Source organism: Bombina bombina, chromosome 5 (assembly GCF_027579735.1).
Source record: "Bombina bombina isolate aBomBom1 chromosome 5, aBomBom1.pri, whole genome shotgun sequence".
NCBI lineage: Eukaryota > Metazoa > Chordata > Amphibia > Anura > Bombinatoridae > Bombina > Bombina bombina.
The window spans coordinates 1,091,896,007-1,091,908,370 of record NC_069503.1 but is presented as its reverse complement, the minus strand read 5'-3'; positions in this window follow the sequence as shown (position 1 = coordinate 1,091,908,370).

The window sequence follows — 12,364 nt, the reverse complement described above, 5'->3', positions numbered from 1 at the left end:
TACAATTACACCTAACACTACACTATAATTAAATTAAATACCTAAACTAAATACAATTAAATACAATAAAATAAAATAAACTAAAGTACCAAAAAAAAAAAAACCACTAAATTACAGAAAAAAAAATAATTACAAGTTTTTAAACTAATTACACCTAATCTAATAAAATAATAAAGCCCCCCAAAATAATAAAAATCCCTACCCTATACTAAATTACAAATATCCCTTAAAAGGTTTTTTTTGCGGGGCATTGCCCCAAAGTAATCAGCTCTTTTTACCTGTAAAAGAAAAATACAATACCCCCCCAACATTAAAACCCACCACCCACACACCAAACCCTACTCTAAAACCCACCTGATCCCCCCTTAATAAAACCTAACACTAACCCCTTGAAGATCACCCTACCTTGAGACATCTTCACCCAACTGGGCCAAAGTCCTCAACGAAGCCGGGCAAAGTGGTCCTCCAGACAGGCAGAAGTCTTCATCAAATCTGGGCAGAAGAGGTCCTCCATACGGGCAGATGTCTTCATCCAGACGGCATCTTCTATCTTCATCCTTCCAGCACGGAGCGGGTCCATCTTCAAGCCAACTGCTGCGGAGCATCCTCTTTTTCCGACGACACCTGACGAATGAAGGTTCCTTTAAATGACGTCATCCAAGATGGCGTCCCTTGAATTCCGATTTGCTGATAGGATTCTATCAGCCAATCGGAATTAAGGTAGGAAAAATCTTATTGGCTGAGTGCATCAGAATTGAAGTTCAAACCTATTGGCTGATCCAATCAGCCAATAGGATTGAGCTCGCATTCTATTGGCTGTTCCAAACAGCCAATAGAATGCAAGCTCAATTCTATTGGCTGATTGAATCAGCCAATAGGATTTTTCCTACCTTAATTCCGATTGGCTGGTAGAATCCTATCAGCCAATCAGAATTCAAGGAACGCCATCTTGGATGACGTAATTTAAAGGAACCTTCATTCGTCGGGAATCGTAGGAAGAAGAGGATGCTCCATGTCGGTTGGCTTGAAGATGGACCCGCTCCGCACTGGAAGGATGAAGATAGAAGATGCCATCTGGATGAAGACTTCTGCCCCTCTGGAGGACCTCTTCTGCCCGGATTTGATGGAGACTTCTGCCCGTCTTAAGGACCACTTCGTTCGGCTTCGTTGAGGACTTCAGCCCGGTTGGGTGAAGATGTCTCAAGGTAGGGTGATCTTCAAGGGGTTAGTGTTAGGTTTTATTAAGGGGGGATTGGGTGGGTTTTAGAGTAGGGTTGGGTGTGTTGGCTGTGGGTTTTAATGTTGGAGGGGTATTGTATTTTTTTTTACAGGTAAAAGAGCTGATTACTTTGGAGCAATGCCCCGCAAAAAACCCTTTTAAGGGCTATTTGTAATTTAGTATAGTGTAGGGTTTTTTATTTTGGGGGGGGCTTTTTTATTTTATTAGGGAGATTAGATTAGGTATAATTAGTTTTAAAAACTTGTAATTATTTTATTATTTTCTTTGATTTAGTGTTTGTTTTTTTCATACTTTAGTTAATTTAATTTAATTTAGAAAATTAATTTATTTATAGTGTAGTGTTAGGTGTAATTGTAACTTAGGTTAGGTTTTATTTTACAGGTAAATTTATACTTATTTTAACTAGGAAGTTATTAAATAGTTAATAATAACTATACAATAATAATAATTATTGTACCTAGTTCAAATAAATACAAAGTTGCCTGTAAAATAAAAATAAACCCTGAGATAGGTACAATGTAACTATTAGTTAGCTTAGGGTTTATTTTACAGGTAAGTATTTAGTTTCAAATAGGAATAATTTATTTAATTGTAGTTATTTTATTTAGACTTTTTTAAATTATATTTAAGTTAGGGGGGTGTTAGGGTTAGGGTTAGACTTAGGTTTAGGGATTATTAACTTTAATATAGTGGTGGCGACGTTGCGGGCGGCAGATTAGGGGTTAATAAATGTAGGTAGGTGTCGGCAATGTTAGGGAAGGGAGATTAGGGGTTAATACAATTTAACTAGTGTTTGCAAGGCGGGAGTGCGGGACTGCGGCAGTTTAGGGGTTAATATGTTTATTATAGTGGCGGCGATGTCCGGTCGGCAGATTAGGGGTTAAAAATTGTATTTAAGTGTTTGCGATGTAAGGGGGGGGGCTCGGTTTAGGGGTTAATAGGTAGTTTATGGGTGTTAGTGTACTTTTTAGGACTTTAGTTAAGAGTTTTATGTTACGGCGTTAGCCCATAAAACTCTTAACTACTGACTTTCAAATGCGGTAACAGTCTTGACAGGAGAGGGTCTACCGCTCACTTTTTCCAAGACTCGTATGTAAGGATTCTAGTCCTGCTTTTACCTTTTGCCTCAACTCACCTTCCTCACCTCTACTTAAGGCATTACCCCGCCCCAAACAAGTGCTTAGTTGTTGAGTATTGTTTGCTAAAACCAGTGCTCTGTTTCTTATAAGCTACATTCTTATCAAGAGAAGATTTACTTCTACTACTTTATCATTTGGATTACAAATACCAGCTGCAGTTTGGTCTCATAAAGGGACTAATAACAACTAGTCTCATTCATCCTGAAGGTTACTATTCCAAGAAGTATTAATTTATTTCAACTCTACATCTCTACAGGAATTGCTACTTAATTTCCAACAGGAGGATTCTACCTACTACCGCTACGGTATTTGTATCAAATCTAATTTACCTTGGATGCCTAAAGTAACGGCTAATTTCAAATATCATGTTTTCTCTTGAACTTTTCTAAATTGACTTTGTCTCTCAGTTATTACTGTCATTTGCAACGTATGTTTCATGTTAATGATATAAACTTTCTTTGATTCATTTTCATACCGGACAGTAACGGACTTTATGTGACGTCACACAGCTTCACTCATCTCAGCGTGCCATACAGCTCCTTACAACTCAGCGTGTCTCACAGCACCTATTACACTCACTGGTCTGTGTTCAGATATCCACGCTGCAAGCATTATTCTGTGTGCTGTGTCTCGCAGCAGGTCACGCCCCTGTCAGCAGCTGCAGTCTGTGTGTCTCACATCTCTCACGCTTCAGTGCTTATTATAATGAACACTATCTCTCTCATTTTGGGCTTGAGCTATACTAACGTCAAAAGTTGTTATTAATACTAATACTTATTTTCAGACTCTTAATACTTATATGGCATAACAATAATATATAACCATATAAAGTCTTACTGCATTTCCTTATAAAAAATCACTCTGAGTAAATACAGTCTATGCTGATATAATAGCCTGTACTTCAGTTGTGAAACAAATATAATTTATTTAGACTCTGCAGTTGTGATTCAAATAACCAAGGAACCTGATATAACAACTAAGCCATAAATAATGGATCCAGCAGAGCTTCCTCAAATTGTTTATAATTTAACACAAAGAGTTGACCAACTTAGTCAAGCCTTTAGAGAGTTACAATTAGAAAATGAAACTTTAAGAAAAGCAATAAAAGACACTGTCTCTACTAAACAGAGCCTTCCTGATAATCTGTCAGAACCATTTATTGCACCTCCAGATTTTTTCAATGGAGATAGGAATTTATACCGTCAATTTAAAAATGCTTGTCTGCTTAATTTCACCCTTAAACCTAGAACATACCCAAATGATAGGGTTAAAGTCCTTACAATGATAAGCTATTTAAGAGGTGAACCTCGCATTTGAGCAGACACTCTCTTTGAGACAAATAATCCTGTTCTCTCATCTTTTTCATCTTTTCTGGATATCATGGATGAATTATACTATGATTCTAACCTACAGTATACTGCTGAGAAAAAGATGAGGAACCTAAAACAAGGTATCAAACCTGTTGAATGTTACATAACAGAATTCAAGCAATATTCTATTGACTCTCAATGGAACGCCATTGCTTTAAAAAAAACCAGTTCAGGCTTGGACTCTCTGACGCAGTAAAAGATTAATTAGCCCGAACTGACTTGCCTGAAACATTGGAAGGCCTTATGAAGCACAGCAGGCAAATTGATAGGAGATTACGTGAAAGAAGATTTGAACGTCAATACCCTGAAATTGTTTACAAGAAGAATAAGGTTCTAAACCATCCCACTTCTAACAGTTCTCATACTGGTTCAACTGGTGCTGAAGCAATGGATATAAGTTTTATTAGAGGACCTCTAACTCCTGAAGAATGCATCAGAAGGAAGACTAGAGGCCTCTGCATGTATTGCGCATCCTCATCTCATACTTTAAAGGATTGCCCCTCTTTGCCACAGAACAAGAAGAGTAAGTACCATACCAATCTTTCTCTCCAGTTAAAGCATAACAACCCTCTTCATTGTTCTTTACTTATTTCTCTACAGTGGGCAAATAAGCAAGTGACCATTCCAGCCATCTTGGATACAGGAGCACAAGGAAACTACATTGACAGTTCTCTGGTTTCAAAAAATAAAATACCATTGATAAAAAAGTTGTCTCCTATTTTCCATCGTGTTGTTGATGGCTCTGAGATATCATCAGGGCCCATTACACATCACACCATCCCGCTCTCTGTCACCACATTAAAAACACATCATGAACATCTCACCTTTGATGTAATCACTTCTCCATTATACCCAATAGTACTTGGGCTAGCTTGGTTACAGCTACACGAACCTGATATTAATTGGAAATCCTTAAATGTTCAATTAAATTCTGATTTCTGCCAACAGACTTGTCATAGAACCTTTTTTCACAGTTTATCCTCCACTTCAGAAACTCTGATACCAGAAATGTACAAGCAGTTCTCTGAAGTCTTCAGTAAGAAGGAAGCAGACACCCTTCCCCCACACAGAATCTATGACTGCCCTATTGAATTGAAACCTGGAACCACACCACCTATCGGACATTTATAACCACTTTGTCAACCAGAACTAGATCATCTAAAGAGTTACCTAGATGAAAATCTAAAGAAAGGGTTTATCCGTCCTTCGGTTTCTCCTGCTGGTGCAGGAATGTTTTTTGTGCGGAACAAAGACCAATCTCTTCGGCCTATCATTGACTTCAGACAATTGAACAAAATAACCATAAAAAAACGATACCATCTCCCCCTCATTCCTGAACTCATAGAAAGACTCAGACATGCTCAGATTTTTACTAAATTAGATTTGAGAGGGGCGTACAATTTAGTGCGTATCCGAGAGGGGGATGAGTGGCTTACCGCTTTTAGAACTAGGTATGGATTGTTTGAATATCTAGTTATGCCCTTTGGCTTAACCAACGCACCCGCAACTTTCCAGTTCTTTATTAATGACATTTTCCATGATCTCCTTGACACATGTGTTGTTGTCTACCTAGATGACATTCTAATCTATTCCACAAACCTAGAGGAACATATCAAACATGTTAGTTGGGTTTTAGCAAGACTCCAAGTCCATCGGCTCTACACCAAATTGGAAAAATGTATTTTTCACACCAACAAAATAGAGTTCCTGGGTTACTCCATCAGCCCAAATAGGATTCAAATGCAAGATAACAAAGTAGAAGCAGTAAAATCCTGGCCCACACCGTCAACACGGAAAGAACTACAAAAGTTTCTTGGCTTCAGTAACTATTACAGAAAGTTCATTCGCAATTTCTCAAAAATTGCGAAATCTCTGACTAAATTAACTAGTGCTAATTGCTCTTTCCAGTGGACCAAAGAACAGGATGATGCGTTCAGCTTCCTGAAGAATTCCTATTCATCTACTCCCATTCTGAAATATCCTGATCCAAACCTTCAATATACCCTAGAGGTGGATTCTTCAGATTATGCTCTTGGCGCTGTCCTCTCCCAAAGACAGTCTCCTAAAGAACCACTACACCCAGTTGGGTTCTATTCAAAAATTATGACTTCAGCAGAGATCAACTATTCCATTGGGGACAAGGAACTTTTAGCCATTAAAAGAGCCTTTGAATTCTGGAGACATCTTCTAGAAGGTACCTCACTACCTATAGTGATTTACACTGATCACCGGAATTTGGAATATCTACAAAATAACAAAACTTTATCTGGACGTCAAGTGAGATGGAGTCTCTACTTTAGTCGTTTCAATTTTCAAATCATGTATAGGCCGGGATCAAAAAATGGTAAGGCAGATGCACTCTCTTGACGAGATTCAAGACCTTTACAAGAAGACTCTCCTACTAGCATTCTTCCCCCTACTCGTTTCCTTGCTATCCTATCTCAACAGGATAAGGAATACCAATCTGATCTATCTTCAGAAGACCAAACCCTACTAGATATCTTAAGCCTCCAGAATGGTTTTTACTTTCATGGTTCTAAACTATATATTCCAGAATGTTTAAGACAGAAAATAATCAAAGATCATCATGACCCTCCACTAATTGGTCATCCAGGTATCAAACGTACTCATGAGCTCATCGCCAGAAGTTACTGGTGGCCATCGATGAAAACCAGTATAAAGGAATATATACAACATTGTACAACCTGTACAGTATCAAAACCAGAAAGGAGACCTCCCTATGGCTATTTGATTCCTCTGGAAGTACCAGAATCTCCTTGGTCTCATTTGGGAATGGATTTTATAGTTGATTTACCACCTAGTTCCGGACAAACTACCATTTTAGTTGTTACAGATCATTTTACTAAAATGGCACATTTTATTCCTTATCACAAGTTACCCACTTCCATTGAAACAGCATACTTATTTCTAAACCACATTGTACGATACCACGGGTTACCCTCCATTTTAACTACTGATAGAGGAACCCAATTCACTTCACGCTTCTGGAAAGCACTCACTAAAGCACTCCAAATCGATCAAAGGTTAAGCACAGCCTTCCACCCTCAGACTAACGGCCAAACTGAGAGACTCAATCAGTGGCTTGAGCAATATTTATGTTGATATTGCTCATATCATCAAAATAAATGGACTTCTTTTCTCTCTATGGCTGAATTTGCCTATAATAATACCATTAACAGCACTACAAATTACTCTCCCTTCTTCGCCAATTATGGTTTTAACCCAAGATTCACTATCCAAACGACCTCTACACATGATTCACCATCTGTTGATGTGTTGACACAAAACATAGCTGAAAATTTCCTACACTTACGTGATAACATCAAACAAGCTCAGGCTTCTCAAAAGAAATTCTATGATTTAGGACGTAGAGCTTCTCCAAAATATTCCATAGGGGACTATGTTTGGTTATCTTCCAAAAACATTAAAATGCACTTACCAAGTAAAAAATTGGCTGGGTTGTTCCTTGGCCCATTCAAAATTCTACACATCATCAATGAAAATGCTGTTCGGCTTGACCTACCCGATTCTTTACCCATCCACCCAACTTTCCATGTATCATTATTGAAACCCTACTTAGGAGATAAGCCTGATGCACCTCTTTTACCCCCTTCTCCTATTCATTTGGGCACTGATGTCTATGAAGTTTATGATCTCTTGGACTCAAGACATTATAATGGAGAATTACAGTATCTGGTCCGATGGAAAGGGTTCACCCCAGAGGATGACACTTGGGAACCTCATGCACACATTAATGCTCCGAAGCTTATTGCTCATTTCCATAGACGCTATCCAAGTAGACCTAAATTTCAACCCGTGGTCGGCTTGCTTGAGGGGGGGATCTGTAAGGATTCCAGTCCTGCTTTTACCTTTTGCCTCAACTCACCTTCCTCACCTCTACTTAAGGCATTACCCCACCCCAAACAAGTGCTTAGTTGTTGAGTATTGTTTGCTAAAACCAGTGCTCTGTTTCTTATAAGCTACATTCTTATCAAGAGAAGATTTACTTCTACTACTTTATCATTTGGATTACAAATACCATCTGCAGTTTGGTCTCATAAAGGGACTAATAACAACTAGTCTCATTCATCCTGAAGTTTACTATTCCAAGAAGTATTAATTTATTTCAACTCTACATCTCTACAGGAATTGCTACTTAATTTCCAACAGGAGGATTCTACCTACTACCGCTACGGTATTTGTATCAAATCTAATTTACCTTGGATGCCTAAAGTAACGGCTAATTTCAAATATCATGTTTTCTCTTGAACTTTTCTAAATTGACTTTGTCTCTCAGTTATTACTGTCATTTGCAACGTATGTTTCATGTTAATGATATAAACTTTCTTTGATTCAGTAACGGACTTTATGTGACGTCACACAGCTTTACTCATCTCAGCGTGCCATACAGCTCCTTACAACTCAGCGTGTCTCACAGCTCGTATTACACTCACTGGTCTGTGTTCAGATATCCACGCTGCAAGCATTATTCAGTGTGCTGTGTCTCGCAGCAGGTCACGCCCCTGTCAGCAGCTGCAGTCTGTGTGTCTCATATCTCTCACGCTTCAGTGCTTATTATAATGAACACTATCTCTCTCATTTGGGCTTGAGCTATACCAACGTCAAAAGTTGTTATTAATACTAATACTTATTTTCAGACTCTTAATACTTATATGGTACAACAATAATATATAACCATATAAAGACTTACTGCCTTCCCTTATAAAAAAATCACTCTGAGTAAAACAGTCTATGCTGATATAATAGCCTGTACTTCAGTTGTGAAACAAATATAATTTATTTAGACTCTGCAGTTGTGATTCAAATAACCAAGGAACCTGATATCGTAATACCGGCGTTAGGAAAATCCCATTGAAAGTATGTGATACACAATTGACGTAAGTGGATTTGCGTTATGTTTGAGTCGCGGATAAAAAAGTAAGCGGTGCACCTGTAACTGCAAGACTCGTAATACCAGCGGGCGTTAAAAAGCAGCATAGTGACCTCTCAACGCTGCTTTTTAAGGCTAACGCAAGACTCTTAATCTAGGCGTATGTATTTTTTATGAATAAAAGATAAATAAATCGAGAGCATTTAATTATTTGTTATTTGTTAATTATTTGTAACTTCCTTTGCAAACATATATATTCAAATTTTCTATTTTATTTTTTTATACTTAAAAAAACAAATAGAAGTACTATTAAAAGGCATTGTATAGAAATAGAAATAAAATATAAAATATATAATATATAAATTCAATATTGTTGGGTCTTGAAATATGGAACAGTTTGTTTGAAACTAAAAATAATATGATAATTATTCTATGTGTGTATTTTTCTGTGTGAGCATTCATCTATGTGAGCATTTATCAGTGTGGGTATATTTCCATGTGAGCATTTTTTTTACATATTTTTCCATGTGAGCATTTTTCTGTGTGGGTATGTTTCAGTGTGAGCAATTTCATGTGTAGGTATTTTTCATATGAGCATTTATGACAGTGTGGTCTTTTTCTGTGTGGAATTTTAATGTGGGCTTTTTATGTGGAGTTGTATCATCTTCAAATCTATATTATATTATTTACACAACAACTGGTTTAAAGGGTTTCTCTTAGCATAACTAATCTCTAAAATGCAATGTGCATTTTAGAGATTAGTTATGCTAAGAGAAACCCTTTAAACCAGTTGTTGTGTAAATAATATAATATAGATTTGAAGATGATACAACTCCACATAAAAAGCCCACATTAAAATTCCACACAGAAAAAGACCACACTGTCATAAATGCTCATATGAAAAATACCTACACATGAAATTGCTCACACTGAAACATACCCACACAGAAAAATGCTCACATGGAAAAATATGTAAAAAAAATGCTCACATGTTGTAACCATTTCTCATATTTTGGACTCTTGTAAAAAAAAGTTAAAATTTGTAAATATCTATGTATATCTTTTGTAAAGAATACTCTGTGGCAGAGAGATCTTTAATTCTAGCATGCTACATTCTTAAATATTAAACCCAATTTTTTTTTTTCATGATTCAGATAGAGTTTGTTATTTTAAGCAACTTACTAGTTTACTCCTATTATCAAATTTACTTTGTTATCTTGGTATATTTATTTATTATATAGATTCTTGTTCTACAATTTAATTTCCAGAATCTTCAAAATGGTCAAGTGATTGTTGTTTGAGGTAGAGGTAAATAAGATCACCTCATTTAAATACAAAACCAGAACAATAATTTGTGTATCCTAACTGATGTATTCTTGTCAAGCATTGAACATTGAACAGTTAATTAATTTGCAGATTTTTAGAATGAGTTTTTGGACCCTTGCCAAAATCACTATAACTCCTATGGGACTAATAAGTTCTGGGCAATCACAATCCATTTTTGGCCACATGAGACATTGTAGAGGACTATTAACATACATGGTATCGAGCAATTGTTACTTTCATATTTTCCTATTGTGATCTGTGTCCATCCGCACCTCTGGGAAACTAGCTGATTCAATCTTTTCTGTTGTTATGATGGGCAACATTTTGCTGCCACTATATTTTAGACTATATTTCTATTGTTTGATAAAGCATCGTTTCCATTTTGGTATGATCTGAAATCAAGAAATTTTCTATTGAAAGGACTTACCATATCTTCTTATATTGATTTTAACATCACTTAAACTGTAAAGTGTGAACCTGCTGCCTTGCAATATTGTATCTGCCTAGAAGACCCTCAAATGAGATTGTGATTTTGTGACTGGGTTTTATAAGGGATGTGCCTTCATGTAAGAAAAGTCCAAACATGTCACAAGAATGTGTTTCAAAGTGTTTGTGCCTACATTATCATACTTGTAAACTGAAATGTGCCTTTGTGAGTCAATAATGTCGGCGCAAACACATACTGTAGGGATTTGGATTTAGCAATATCAGTTTTGTTTTCTATTGTTAACATGTATTTATTGCACCATTGTACAGTATTGTAGAATTTCTTGGCATTTAATAGTATATAGTACTATGGAATTTAGGGGAGCTATACAAATAAATAATAATAATAATAAAAAAAAAATATTAATAGCAATAATAATATATTTTGATAAAGGTAAGACTAATAATTAATACTTATACTACTACCATTATTATTATTTTGTATTATTATTATTATTATTATTACTATTTTTATTATTTTAGATTATTATTATTTATATTATTTTGTATTATTATTAGCATTTAAAATGATAAGTATTATGTATTATTATTTTTAGTATTATTATTATTATTATTTTTAACAATAATAATAATAATAATAATTGGAATCAATCTACAAGTTTTAAAGAGATCCTTAGTTTTTCTAATAAAAAAATCTATGTTTTTTTTTGTTCTTTTTTTTCCCAAGAAGACATACTCTTTGATATGTTCTGTTTTCTGCTCCATAGTATTTGTGGATATTTTTTTTTAAAATAATTCTGCTCTCTCTCTACACAGCAAATGCGCTGACTTACATCACAAAATTTCTTCTATGGAAGTTTGAATTGATTCCCATGTCAGACCCTTTTTTATTTAACTCAACTCTTCTGTCTGTGCCTCGGGCACCAGCTAAATTAGACAGTATGCTGTACTGAGACTAGAACTTGTCTGTTGTTTGAAATACATTTTACCCATCATGTTTTTCTTAAGTGTCTTTCAAAATGTAGAGAAAATGCAAATGCAATTATAACAATACATTTTTTAGAAATAAAACTTACTAACGGAATAAGCCCTAAAAATTACACATGGATTAAAGGCAAAACTACTTCTGTTGGCTGTTTCTTTCACTAGAATCTTATCTTAGAATTTAAAGAGATATTAAAGTCAAAAATTAATTTCTGACAAAAATAAAAGTTATAATTATTAAAAAAATAAAAACGTTTTTTTAATCCTCTTTGATTATTAAGTAACACATTCCAGAGGTATATCCAAAGGTCAGGGAGCCAAATGACAAAATGAATCACAATATATTAAGAAGTGGTACAAGGAGCAAACACCACACTATGGACATCCAAAACTGAAGATTGCACAACCGATCCATGCCCATGGTCCTCTGCTGTCTGAAAGGTAAGTGATGCTGACAGCGTGCAAATGTAAATAACTTTCCATTTTCTTTGTTAAAGAGTATGCTTATGTAGATGGTAGGAGCATACACGTGTCTTTAGCAGTAGCAGCAGAGGTGTTTGCAACAATGCATAACATTGTCATAAACATTGTTGCAAACTGCTGACAGATGTCTAAACACACATGCAAGCTCCTGAGTTCACCTATGATTACTCTTTTAAAAAGGATACTAAGAGAACTAAGCAGTAAATTTAAATGTTATATAAAATATAATACACTATCCAATACATTTAAATTTCATTTTTACATCGCTATCCGCTTAAAGACACATTGCACGCCAACAATTTTCTATCATGTAAATGAAAGAGCAGAAATTAAACATTTGACATTTTTTTTTACATTTTTGTTTACATTTTTTTTTATTTTTTTTATTATTAGCATTAAAAAAAAAGGTTAAATTAAAGTTGTGTAAATGTAGTATTCAACTAACAGGAAGTACATTATTGTG